The 14500-nt window shown below is 35.7% G+C and overlaps 1 protein-coding gene across 3 annotated transcripts in view; it reads right to left on the reverse strand.

Moving 5' to 3' along the window:
• CHD2 (chromodomain helicase DNA binding protein 2) overlaps positions 1 to 14500 on the reverse strand; it is a 3702317-nt gene that overhangs the window by 3400322 nt on the left and 287495 nt on the right. The gene's annotated exons all lie outside the window — the stretch shown is intronic.

The raw sequence follows: 14500 nt of genomic DNA on the forward strand, positions 1-14500 counted from the left end.
AAAAAAAACACACATAAAAAAAAAAAACAAAATATAATTTGAAATAATAATTAAAAAAATTTTTATAAATTGTGCAATATAGAAGGACTTTCCTATAACAAGAGACACATGTCACTGCTCACATAAGTTCCTAAATCCAGAACAAGTGGGTCAACTCTTAGGGGAGTATTGTCAATGTGGTAGTTCCCCTGGGATAAAGGACTTCTCAAAAAATACAGTAATGCATTTTGTGGCATTTAGTTTCAGACCTTGACTTTGACATCAGTTATTTATTTGAGACAGTCCTTCCTGCAGGATGGCCAATTCATTTGGGAATTCATTGACTGCTCCTAGCTTACAGTCATCTGGAAAATTTGTCACATCGAGCTCTTTGGTATTGTTTTTCACTTCAGAAATGTGGATGCCAAACAGCAGAGGTCCCAAAACTGGCGACTTGTCTCTTTGTGGAGGTAACTTCTATTTTGATTAATGTGTCCCATCTGTGAGCCACTTTGCAATCCAGCAGGTGACATAGGGGGTTATTACCATTTTGCTTTCATCCTTTGCTTTGGTGACCTTTTAAAAAAAAAAAAATAATAATCTACCAGGTTGAGTAAGCATACGCACATTATATATACATACATCATACACACACACACATATATATATATATATATATATATATATATAAATATATATATATATATATATATATATATATATATATATACACACACACACACATATATATAATGCCCTTAACAAATCCAAACCAAAACAGGCCTAGTGTTTGGAGGGTCCCTATCTCCTCACTGATAAATTCCATGACAAGTCTTTTCATGGCTTTCCCTATCAGGCTGGTCAGACTTAGGAGTCTGTAATTTCCTGGGTCTGTGGAATGTCCTCCCTTATGCAGGGGAATGACTGTAGCGGTTCTTCAGTCACTTAGTAACAAACTTGTATGAAGGCTGAGATTGAACATTATTGTTAGGGTGTGGCTAAATCATACATCATGCCATTTAAGATGGTCTTGTGTGATATCTGGAGTTGAGTCACTTGCAGGCATATTTTAAGTAAAGACAAAAGGCGGGAGAGGGGGGGCTAAAATTTGAGCTGAATTTATCGGCCAGCAGATTTGCTATATATTTCAGCCTCAGTGTAAGTAACATAATTCACAATTAGCTCAATGCATTGCGGCATTGTGTTTGGGAGATTATGAATACAACTAAAAATGGCTTGTGATTATCTGTGACTTAGATAGCTATTTTAGCTTCAAACTTAGCCTTGGTGAATTTTATTAAGATTCTGAGTTGTTTATTTCAGTGACAAGGGCTCTGGAAATTATTCTGCTTACTTTTGGTCAAAATTCTTTACCTTATATTATTAAGCTGATACTCCATATAATCCTAAAACAACGGTGACTACCAATGCTGCAGTTACTGGCATAAATCTGTTAATTGTCCAAATGCAATAATGACTCACAGGAGCACGATGACTGATAAAAACATCTTTATTGCAAACTTGAACCACAGCAAAAATAAAAATGATAAAGTGAAGATGAGCATTTTCGGACTTAAATTCCTTCATCAGATCTATCACTAGAGCCCTTTTACAGTCAAAGGGACCAATAATATTCCTGGTCAAAGGTCATATTTACAAAAATACATCTTTTAAAAACATATAATAAGAGATCACTATAAAAGTGAATATTCACTCCTCATATAATCAAACAAACAAAAACATTGTTTACAATGTTGTTAAAAATAAAATAACTCAACCTTTGGTTTTCCTGTTTAGTATATCATATTGTTTTGTATTGTAAATATTTGATATTATCAGACATGCCATTTCATAAGAATTTTGATCCATCTGATGTGGATTGCTAACACTTAAGGCTGTTATTTCCCATCAGAAAAACAAGAATTATGGAAAGATTTTACTGGAGCTATTGCTTTTTAGATCATTGGGCAGATGTTTAATATAGTACAAGTTTTATTTTTCGCTGTGAATATACAGGTATTCTTTTCTGCTTGTTATAATATTACATATTTACATTATGAGGATGGATTGATTTTATTGGTCAGTACTTGGCAAATCCAGTTTTGATTGGTTACATGTATACTGACTGTCTTCATTTCAGATGCATGCTAAAATTTGTTTCAATCACATTGGTCACTTTACTCTATTATCATTCACATTAATTTTAGTAAATTTGTGAAAGTTTTAATAGATGGATAATTATATAAAGATTCCTCTGGGCCGACAGGCTGATGTCAAACAAATTAGGAGTTTTACTTGTCATTTGATAAGCTTCGTGAACACATATATGATTGGTTAAAATTCTGTAACTTTATTTTTTATTGGTGTTTAAGGGAGCCTGTGCTTTAGACTTTAAACTATGTGCTATTTGCATGGAGCCAATGGGTAAGGAATTTAACTGGGACTCTGTATATTGTGAGTTTCATTCGATGTATACTAGATTTGTCAAAATCTCGCAACTTGCCTTTTTATTGGTTTTAGGAGTTTGCAATTTGAATTTTGATTTGTACTTACAAACACGGAGCCAGCAGGATATGAATGTTTGTATTGGTTTATTTACGTTGTACCTTAATTCCGATTGGTTCAAGTTGTACAAGTACATAAATCACCAAGGGCTTAGGTTGCACATGCTAAATCTACATCCTTATATCAAAGGGGATGTCTGCAGTGTATTTATCATCGATGACACCATTCACATAATGAGACCATCTATTTTTAATGACAATATAAAAATAAGATTGATGATTTATGTTTATTATAAAACTAAGAAGGTTACGCTGAGATCATGATTTGATTAGAGGAGCAAGCTTGACAATCTTTAACCAATATACAGTTATCTTTTATACTTTTTGGTTTGGTTCATTCGAGCCATTGTATAATTTGATTAGATGATCAAGGTTGTGTGTTATTTTATTTTTGACATTTTAATTAATATTTTTGTTTATATTTGATTATATGAGAAGTGAATATTCACTTTTATAGTGATTATTTTTGTAGTGAGTTCTTATATGTTTTTAAAAGATGTATTTCTGTAAATATGACCTTTGACCTGGAATATTATTGGCCCCTTTCGCTATAAAAGGGCAATAGTGATTGAGTGTGAGATATGAAGGACTTTAAGTCCGATAGAACTCATCTTCACTTTGTTTTTATTTTTGCTGTGCTTTAAGTTTGCAATAAAGACGTTTGTATCAGCCATCATGCTCCTGGGAGTCATTCATTATTGCTTTTGGACATTAAAGAGATTTATGCCTTTGTAGTCAACACTGTTTTTGGATTATACAGAGTATTTGTCTGTGGTGATCTTTCATCTGCCCTCATATATATATATATATATATATATATATATATATATATACATATACATACACACACACACACACAGGGAAGTAGAAATAATTAGATAATAGGAAAGTATTAAAGTTAAGTTAGACTATATATACACATTACACACACACACACACACACAGGGAAGTAGAAATAATTAGACAATAGGAAAGTATTAAAGTTAAGTTAGACTATTTTTCCCAACCAGTGAAGATTTGCAAAAAGGAACAAAACAAGGCTGTTCATGGTCTCCCTTATTTGCTTTGGTGATGAAACCCTTTGCTAATTTTATAAGATCAAATTTAGAAATAGTTGTGTTTAAAATAAATGTATAAATGATTATACATCTAAAATCCATCTCTTTGTGGATATTTTATTGACAGTTGGTAATAATGATGAAGCTAAAATTTATTTATGCAATTCCTTGAAATTTGTTGAATCTGTATTGGATTTTACTTTTTAAAGGTAGTAAAATGAATATCGTATTAATAACTAAAGAATTAAGAGAGCCATTAAAGAACATTAATGAGTATATTGGGGCAATAAACTAATGAAGTATCCATCAATCAACTATAATAATATTTTGGATTCTATGAAATCATTTTATTAAGTGGAACAAGATTTTTTTTTTGTGTAAGATTTAATTACAATGATTATTTTGACAAATTATATATTATTCTAAATACTTCTCTTTTTCCTCTATAGGATTTAGTAAACAATTTAATTCTGTCCTTTTAAAATTCTTCTGGTTTCCAAATAATTGTAGAGTGGCTTTAAAATATCATATGATTGATTGGAAGAATGGTGGAATATGTTTCCTGGATATGGAAGTATATGCCTTAGTATACATCATAAAAACTGTAGCTTTATGGATAAATTCCAATTACCTGACTAGGTGGAAAAGTTTTATGAGATTATCTAGGTGAATAATGATAATAGTATAACTTACGACAGTCTCTGTATTTTTAAGAACCCTGGTTGAAATCTTAGTTATTTACAATACTTCCCATAGCTTTTACTGAAGATCTTACTAATACTTCTAATTTCAATAAAATGATGAGTTTAAAAGTTCAAGGTTTGATATTAGTTAAATTAGGAATGGAACAAAATTACTCTTCTGATTTTGTAATAAATAAATATGACATTGATATGGACCATTGGTTGATTATACAAACTAATAGGCAATACATTCATTTTAACATTGAATTAATACACAATATAAGGAAATAAGGAATAACTTTCCACCATTTACTGATTGTTTATTTTAATGTTTATTTAAAAATGATTCAGGAAAATCATACTTATCTAGAATGTAAAGCTTAAGGATACAAAAGTTGATATAAAATGATTACTGAGATTACTTGTCATTAAGTCATTCAAACTTATCTGAAGTTGATAAAAAGTTAAGTTTGTTACCATCACAAAAACATTGCATGTTGAGAATTATTTTTATGGAAATTTGTATGTAGAACCCTTATTACTCCTTGTACATTAAAATACGCATAAAAAAGAAGTTAAATGCTGAAGGTGTAAATCTATGCTACAAGCCGATTGGTAACTCATGGTTTTTGATTGTGAAATCTTACAACCTTTTTGGTAAAAGTCAATGGCTTTTTGCAAGCTATATGGGCAGAATATTTATCTAAAGCAGTTTTATATAATGCTCCAATTCCTGGAAGTGTTCCCAGAATATAATATCCTCTTCTCTGGATTCTTTTAGACATTATAAGAGAAGTTTAAAAAAATGAAATTACTCCCTCATTTATGGAATTTACAAATATTGCAAACATTGCATGTCAGAATAAATTGATCACTATTAAGATGAGAACACACAAGGTTACTCTGAATATAATAATCGGTTAAAAATGAATTTAATGTTATAAAAACATTGATTTAGAAAATTTCCAACAGCTATGTTAATTAGCATATAAATACATTTTTCTTGTAACCAACAGACTTTTTTTATATACACTATTGTAAATAGTTTTTTTTTGTGATGGTTTGTTGTTCTATTAAATGTTAAGTTGTAATAATGTGTTAACTTTGAATAGAAATTTTAAACTCTTGTAGAAATTGGCAAGTAGAGTTCACTTTTAACAAATACATTAGGCCGAAACTTTTTTTGCCAGGACGTATAACAAATGGTCTATTCAGTCAGTGGTTGGTGCAACTCAAACTTTTCTGTATATCTGAATTTATATAATCAGAAAAGCATTACTGCTGATTATTTTGCTGTGTCATGCAAGTGTCTGAATACCACAATAAGGGGGTAGCACTGGGATCAGCTTTGTGTCACATTATACAATAGACCCTAATTAACAATTAAAAATGTTTATGCTGCTTGAGTACAGTCATCAATGTGTCAGCTGCAAATTGAGCTTTACCAGACTGAAAAAGTGCAGTCAAAACAACAAAAAAAAATAATTAGATCACTGCTGCAGTAGCCAAAGCTTTATGGGTTATAACCATCCAGGATGTAACAGTTGACCCTTTCAAAGATAAGGACACCTTCCATGTGCCCAGACCATTGAAGACTATAGTACAGCAGGGTGAAAATCGGTTTGGGTGCTAAACTCTCCATAGTTTTCATGTCAACAGAAGAAGGGAGGCTAGAGCCCTCAAACAGGTCACTGTTAGGTATATAAAACTGAAGGTCATCACCCCGGCAAACAAAATCACAAGAGTATAAGGGGATGATGGGAGTGTGTGGCCACTACAACAGTGATCTATCTGAACATCTCTTGTTTTGGTAAGTCTACTTACACAACTATACTATGTTCATCATAAGATCACTGTTGCAGTGGCCTAAGTTACATGGGGAGAATACCAAGCCTTACAAGGACTGGGAGAAGGAAGGAAGAGGGTCCAGGGTTCAGCAGCCGCTAGAGAATGGTCCTAGAAAAGCTTACTTTGGACCTGGAGAAGGAGTCTAGTTTGTAGTACATTGTGAAAGTATGTACAGTGGACTAAGTAGTATCCTCTAGAATACAGCAAGAGTCCATCCCTTTAAAAAAAGCCACTGAAGAAGCCAAGACCTTGGTAGAATTCCCCTTGACCCTGCCTAGAACTGAGAACCACTAAAAACATACTGCTGTTGCATCTGTTTGTACAAGGCCATATCCCAGCCCTCCTTTTAGATTTCACAATGTCATTTTCAAGAGTAATAGTAGGATCAATTGGAAAATTAAACAAGAACCATATTCTACCATTACAGGCATTCAAAAGCAGCACTACACTGAATTTGATCCCCTCATTACTTACTTAACTATTTGGCATGCTAACATGTTGAAAATGGAAAAAGTATAATGATTATTTTACTACTAATATAATGACACATCCCTCAAAAAGTATTTTAGGCCATTACTGTACTCTGCATGCAAAACAGAAATTCAGAAGATCAACAACAATGGAAATATCAGACTGTGGCCAAAAAGACATATGAGCCAAAGCTTCTGGCACCTATCTATGAAACATTCTCTCAGTCCTCTTTTCATATTTTATTATGAATCTTTAAGGTAGTAACAACCAGCTGTAAAATGAACCCAGTGTTTCTGTTCTACATCTGCAATATCAGTTAAGCTCATTGTTGCATGAGAGATAAACACCTTTCCTTAATAAAACCACAGCATTGTAGTCGTGACATTTTATAAAAGTGAAACATACTGTCTGTAATGAAATGTATAGGAATTTTACTTCTGATGTGACAAGGACTTAGAACACACATCTACTGATCATTAGTTTCAACCAGCCTTTTGAACAGAGGTAAAATAGTCCATAGATGGACACAAAGTATAGTGCCAAATTGTAACCACACCTTCTGAAACACTGGATTTACTAGTAGTATATCAAAAGACTTTTATTCACTCCACAAAGGCAGATCACAAAAAATTCAGGGAAATTGAATAAGATAATTGGGTGTATAATACACCCAATAGTGTTACTCTATCCCCAGGGGGTTCACTATCTCTAACCTGATTTACATGAAAACACATGGACTGAACGTAGGTCTCACCCTATATATAAAGTAACAGAAATGTTGACTGGATGGTGACATAAAATTTTACTTCTTTAATGAGAAGATAATGTACATATATTCTGTTTATATATTTCATCTGATTGTGTGAGCAGAGGGCATATAGTCCCCCCAGGTGGAAATCCGTTCCACTGACACAATAAAACAACAAAAGCCTCAAGGAACATTACATTTTCTATAGCAATGAGTGCTAAAGTTGACAAACCGCAAGTTCGTGGAAATGCTGGGGTGCAGGATAACAGTAAATCCAAGTAGCAAAATCAAGGGTTTGTCAACTTTAGCATTCATTGGTTTTCTTCAGTTCCTGGTATCTACATTTTCTATAGCAGTATACAAGTAGTCATGTGTCAGTTCAAGACAATTTGTTAAAAAATACAAGAAAGCCATTTTAACCCCAAGGATTTCACTGCACCGTATTCCTGGTTTACATGCCACAGATTGCCATTGTAACTACACAGAATAAAAGCTCATCAGTGTACACAGTAACAGAAATGTTGCCTTGGCTGGTGAAATAAACAATTTTGTACTTCTGGGCTAATTAGGACTTAGTGCACATATATCACGGATATTAGTTCATCTGACCTTGTGAGTAATGATCACATAAACCTCAAATAGAAAAGTATATGTAGTTCCAAACTCTGACATCGACAGCCTCTGAAACTCTATTTGTTAGCTGTATAAGAGGTCACATATCAATTTAAGACAATTTACTGTAAAAACATTAGGGACTTCTTATAAGGTAACTGGTTATAACATACCCATGAATGCAATTCTTCACGAAGGATTTCACTGTGCCTTACTATGGATTTACATGGTAACACAACACCTTTGTCAGTCGATAGAGTCTAGTCCTTGATATATGGAGTAACAGAAATGTTGCTTTGGCTATTGAAACTAAAGTGTTTACTTCTGGCTTCCTGAGGGCTTAATGCACATATATTCTGGGTATTTGTTTCACTCAGTTTTACAAGCAATGTTCAAACAGTTATGAGACAACTGCCTACAGTGCCAGATTATGACAATCAAGCCCTCTGAAATACCTGGTTTGTTAGAAGAATAAATATATGACCTCTCATATACAGCTAAGGCAATTTACAATTAATGTTGGGATTTCTAATATGATACTTGGATAGAAAACACATACTGCCACAGTAGAATTTGCACATTCTGAGAAGGGATGCCACATTTGATTGAAAAGTTGTATAAATGTAATGGACACATTGGTCTTTGACAAAAAAAAAATGCACCAAACTAACCATATCAGTAATCGTGTAGCTACCCTTTTAATTTTCATACATTGCCTGTCCCCAAAAGATAGCCACTTTTTGTACATTTATCTCACTGAGAAGAAAATGAAAGCATAATGGGAACTTCCACTTGATGTTGTTCGAGTTCTATACTGCCCCCAAACAAGCCATATCATTTTTTAACAGTAATCATGAAGCCTCCTTGTGCTAATGGATACAGCACTCCTCCCCTTTCCTATGCCAAAATGCAAACAACCTTCCGTATACACCTCTGCTATTTGATTGCAAGAAAAGTGAAAGTACAGTGACCGCAATAATGTATTTCAACCTGTTGTCCTTGGATTTATATTTACAAACCATTCCTGAAAACTAGTTGGGGCAATAATTGTTTTGTATACATCTTGTGATTGCCCTATTTTCATATACACCCTTCCCCAAAACATGACTGCCTTTTTTTCTACATGTCTGATTTGTGACGGAGAAGAAATAGAAAAGCATAGTGGCCTCAAAAATGAATTTAGCTTGTGGTTTATAGACACATACACTTTTCCTAAGCAAACACGAACAAATACGCTGCATTCATATCTGTCCCCACAAAAAGCTAGCCATCTTCTTTGTACCCCCTCTGATGTTAGGTTGCAAAAAAAGTGAAAACAAATGATCACAGTAAGGTATTTAAAATTGTACCCCTCAGACACCATGCACTGTCCCCACCCCAACAAGCCACGACAATGATTACTTTTTGATCACCCTGTCATTTCCTTTCAACCACAGACCAACTCCACCCAGATAGCTACTAATGGTATTAACCTGCAATGCGTGACTGTCAAAACTGGTGTAAAATCAGGCAAAGAAATGTATTGCAATTTGCTCCTATAGGAACCTCAATCCAATTATTACCAATCCAATTAATATACTTGACTCACATGCCCCTAAACGCTCAATAAGAATTAAAACTCAACTAGCACCCTGGCTAACAACAGACACCAAAACCAAAATAACAGCTAGAGGCAAAGCGTGGGATAAATGGCGCACTACCAAACTAGCCCTAGATCGTATCAAATTCAAACAACTTAGAAATGAGACTAAAAAAGCCATCATACTAGATAAGAAAAATTACTTCTACAATCTGCAACATAAACATCAGAATAACCCTCAAAAGTACTGGGCAGGCATAAACTTCTCCAACCAGGCAAATCCACTACTCCGACCCCAGGAACATTATCTGACAAGAGCCAAGAAGATATAGCCAATTCATTCAATACTTTCTTCACAGAAACCATCCAGTCATTAGCTAACCAACTTTCTCCTCCCCACACTTCTATAAACACTACACCAGACTCACCACTCTTAACTTCCAGCCAGTGTCCACATCCTTTATCAGATCCCTTTTGAAAAAACTGAAGCCAACCACCCTTTCAGCCGATCTTCTGCCGGCTGAATACCTGCAAATTGCTGCAGATGTCGTAGCCTACCCTATCTCAATCCTAATTAACAGAACCATAACAGAGGCCTCAATCCCCTCAATTTGGAAAATATCCTATGTTATTCCACTCCACAAAGGAGGTTCATCCACAGAACTATCCAACTATAGACCTATAGCCATATTATCACCACTTGCCAAAATTATGGAAAAGTGCATGCACAACCAACTAACGCTCTATCTAACCCAAAATAAACTACTCAGACTCTCAACATGGATTCAGACCCCATCATAGTACAACCACTGCCCTCCTCTATTTTACTGACAACATTAATCTTAACCGGAATAAAAAAATATCCTCCGCTCTCTTCCTGGACCTATCGAAAGCCTTCGATATTGTAAACCATCAGTTACTTCTATATACTTTAAAAACCCTGTATCTAGATACTCCAGCCCTTGACTGGTTTCAAGCTTACCTTACTGGGAGACAACAAGCAGTAATGTGGAAAAACAAGCTCTCCTGCCTACTACCAAATACCATAGGAGTTCAAGGTTTCATATTAGGACCTCTCCTCTTTTCAGTCTTCATAAACGACATCCAAACAGTCATCCCTGAAGCCACCTGCATTCAATATGCAGATGACTCTACTATAATATGTTCCAATGCCTCTCTTGCAAATCTACTAACTACCACCCAACATAGCTTCACCAAAGTCGAAAACTGGCTTGCCAACCATCTCCTGAACTTAAATCCAAACAAAGCCAAGTTACTTCGCTTCTACCCAACCAACAGATCTCAGACTGAAAACTTCACTATAAAATCCAATAATGGGACCATCATCTCCCTAGACACCTATACAAAGCTATTAGGAGTAAACATTGACAAACTCCGATTTGATATACATATCAACCAAGCCATTAAGTCAGTCAACAAGAAACTTGGGACCCTATATAGAATTAAAGCCTTCCTTACCCCGAATGCCAGGGCAGCCACAGCCCGTTCACACCTTCTTCTCTACCCTACTATATGCCTCTCCTGTCCTCACTCACCTTAACAAATCTGATCTGGCCAAGCTCTCATCCTGCTATAATCACATTGCCAGGTTCGTTACAGGCCTACCCTACAGAACACACCACTGTACTAACCTGAAAAAGCTTGGATGGATAGAATTCCCACACCTTCTTCACCAGTCCCAACTCATAGAGGCCTTCAAAATCCTTAAACAACCTGAGAATACCCCAGCACTAAAAAACTTAATGACTCCCTACTCCAATCTAAGCTGCCTTCGCTCAGCAAACTGACTCCTTGTCCAAACAACTAAATCTCTCAACCTAGGTGGTGACACGCTATTTGTCAACACCACTGGTAAAATATGGAACTCTCTCCCAAATAACATCACGCTTGCAACTCCTCTAAAGTCTATTCAAAAATAGTCTAAAACTCCACTTAAAGTCACACTGGCCATGTCCTTGCTCAAACCCAGACTAGCTCTGTGCCATTAACTAAAACATAAACAACTAGCTAAGATGATAAGTACTTCGTATACTGTGATAAAGAAATATGTATCCTAACTCTATGTCATTATACTGCCTACCGTCCTTGCTAATATGTTATTAATGTCACATTTGTAGTAATCTCAGAAACAGTAATGGCAGTCTTGTACTTGTATGTAAATAGCCTATGTTTTTGTTAAGTTCTTTCAGCTCATTTACTGTACCTAATTATCAATGTAACTCTGTTGGAGCTTTTCTCCCCGGGCCTCCGCTGAAAAAGGACATGTATCCAGTCGGACCATCCCGGTTAACAAATGTAAAATAAATAAATAAATTATGGTAAAAAATTGTTTAAAGAATAAAAAAATTGAAGTGTACTGTGCTACAGGTAGTATGTACTGTTAACAGTGCCCACATATTCCTACTAGAAAAGAAAGAAAAGCACATATCTACAAAAGAAAATTGTTTATGAAGGTTGGTGCATCTGCTGATTTCAGAAATCCCTAGTGAAATGATTAGAGATTGCAGGGAAAGCACTGAGATGGTTGCCAAGTACAATTGATCTCAAGTGCTTAGAGGCTGTAAAAATAAGTCATGGGCTGGCTATCTACGTCCTACCATTATGTTTGTGGGTTCAGGTGAGAAGTCATACTAATAACTATCAAAACTTCTCACTTCTAGTTTAAGAGTTCACTGATTTTAATGGGAAGGCACATGGTAATTATTTGGCTAGTACAGCAACTATACTAGCCAAATAATTATCTTATGAATGCCCCAAAGTAGAGTTTTTATTTAAAATCACTTTCATACCATTTTTAAAATAAAAAAGATGTTACAACTGAGAATACTCAACATTCACACTGTTCAGCTGAGTATTCCTGGCTACCAAAAGTAAGGGGTTAATAACAGTGAAAGGTCACCACATGTACTCTTAAGTGTGTTAAATGTGGTCCTTGTATAATAAAAATACAAGCAGTCAGCACATGGTCTTCTCCTTATAGTTGACCAAGTACCACCTGGTTTAGCAGGCACTTATGATGACCCATGCTCAGGACTGATGAAGAAATTGAGGTATCTGGTGCAGCATCATACTGCTTTCAGAATATTTTCAGTTTAAGACCCAATTCTAATTGCACACATGTAAATCTCATGGGCAGTGTACAATAGGGATATGCAGTATATCATCCCACCTCTGCAGCAACTCAGCCAATGATCCCACCTCTGCAGCAACTCAGCCAATGTCCCCACCTATTCCAGTTTTCGAGCATGCCCCCATGTGTGTCCTCAGCCTCCACCAGGGATGTACCACAAAAAGCATGCAGATGCATGGTGTGTCCCACCCCCAGGATAGGCATGCCTGTCCTCCTGTAGCACCTCAGATGCCCAGACTAGTAACTGAACATGGGTTGCATGGGCCATAATTAAGGCTTTATCCCTCTATGCCACAGTGCAGTAGTTATCAACTTTTTGTCACAGCTTGCTTCTCCATTCATAGTCCGTTATAACACTGATAAATAGTGACTCTTAGGAAGGTAAAATTCCCAAGAGGATCTCCTTGTTAGTACTGATTACCATAAAGTAGGCTTGATGTCTATTTTCATATATAAAGCATAAAACAACCAAGTGTAATAAGTAAATAAAGGACAATATTAAAGGAAAGGTCTCAATCAAATTCTGTTCATATGAGTATTTATTTAAAAAATAAGCATGTGCCATTATTTATTCATTCATTCATTCATTCATTTGACCAGTCAATATGTCTGTAATTAGTGGGTCCGTATGTGTGTGTGTGCGTACACTTAGGCAAGTTAGGGCTTGGAATGTGTTGCACTGTGTGTAACAGCAATGAATGAGATAAAAGAGATTACCGTGGCCTTTAATTTATTTATTTATTCATTTGATCAGACAGACATCTGAGGTGCCCAGAGTAAATAAGTGACCGCCAGAGAGGCAGCAATACACATGTGTTACTGTGAGCAATAAAAGTGGTTGAATCTGTGAGAAGGTGTCTAGGGAGTTGCAGCGGGTTGCATTGCATGGGTCTGACAACAGCAAGATGAAATACATCACCTTTTTTTGAGACATGTAGTTTTCGTTAATATTTTATACTATATATATTAGATCGCAAGACTGGAAAACCTCCCTCATAAGCCTCAACAAAAATTTGAGATCCCTTACTAAATCCTCTAAAGCTAGGTATGAAGGCAGAATTACAGGAGCTATTAAAAACAACCACAAAGTCTTCTATACTTATATCAAGAACCTCCATGTCTATACCCAGATTTGCTCCGAGTTATTGCACAATAGTACCTCCTAGAACGAGCCAACAGATATAGCCAGCATTCTGGCAGACAGATTCAATGTTAACTTTACCCGCCCCCCCCAAAGACCCAATCACAATACCAGAAAAAATACAAGGTACCCAGCATTTGGGTTCCTATTAAATGATCGAAGATGCATTCTTTCGAATGTGTCTTGATCGACCTTGAAAGCACGAAAAGGCAAAATAGCAAAACGGCATATAAATTAATTCTTTCCATGGGGGTGTGTGGGGGGCACAACCCCCAGAGGGTGTGGGGGCAAAGCCCCCCACTTTATGTAATGTTTTACAATCTTTGTTTCGTGGAACAGTGATTTTTCTTCTCTTGGGGGGGGGGGGGGGATTCGCTGTTCTAAGCGTTAGAGATTGTAAACTTTTGCTTACATGGGTTCGATAAATCACCGTTCACTTTTTTAAGCATTCGATGATTTAACATAGACCCCAGCATTTCTGCACCACAGGTAAGAGCTGCATTGTCCAAGGTCAAGAATACAGCATCCATAGGACCTGATAATATCACTGGCTGTGTTCTACACAAACTACAAAATGAATTGGCACCACATCTGCTTGCCCTGTTCAATCACAGCCTTACCTCAGGCTTTGTCCCTACCAAATGGCACACTGTTACAGTCATCCCT

The sequence above is a fragment of the Protopterus annectens genome, chromosome 7.part0 (genome assembly GCF_019279795.1).
Source record: "Protopterus annectens isolate FY-2018-M chromosome 7.part0, PAN1.0, whole genome shotgun sequence".
In the NCBI taxonomy this organism is placed as follows: domain Eukaryota; kingdom Metazoa; phylum Chordata; order Ceratodontiformes; family Protopteridae; genus Protopterus; species Protopterus annectens.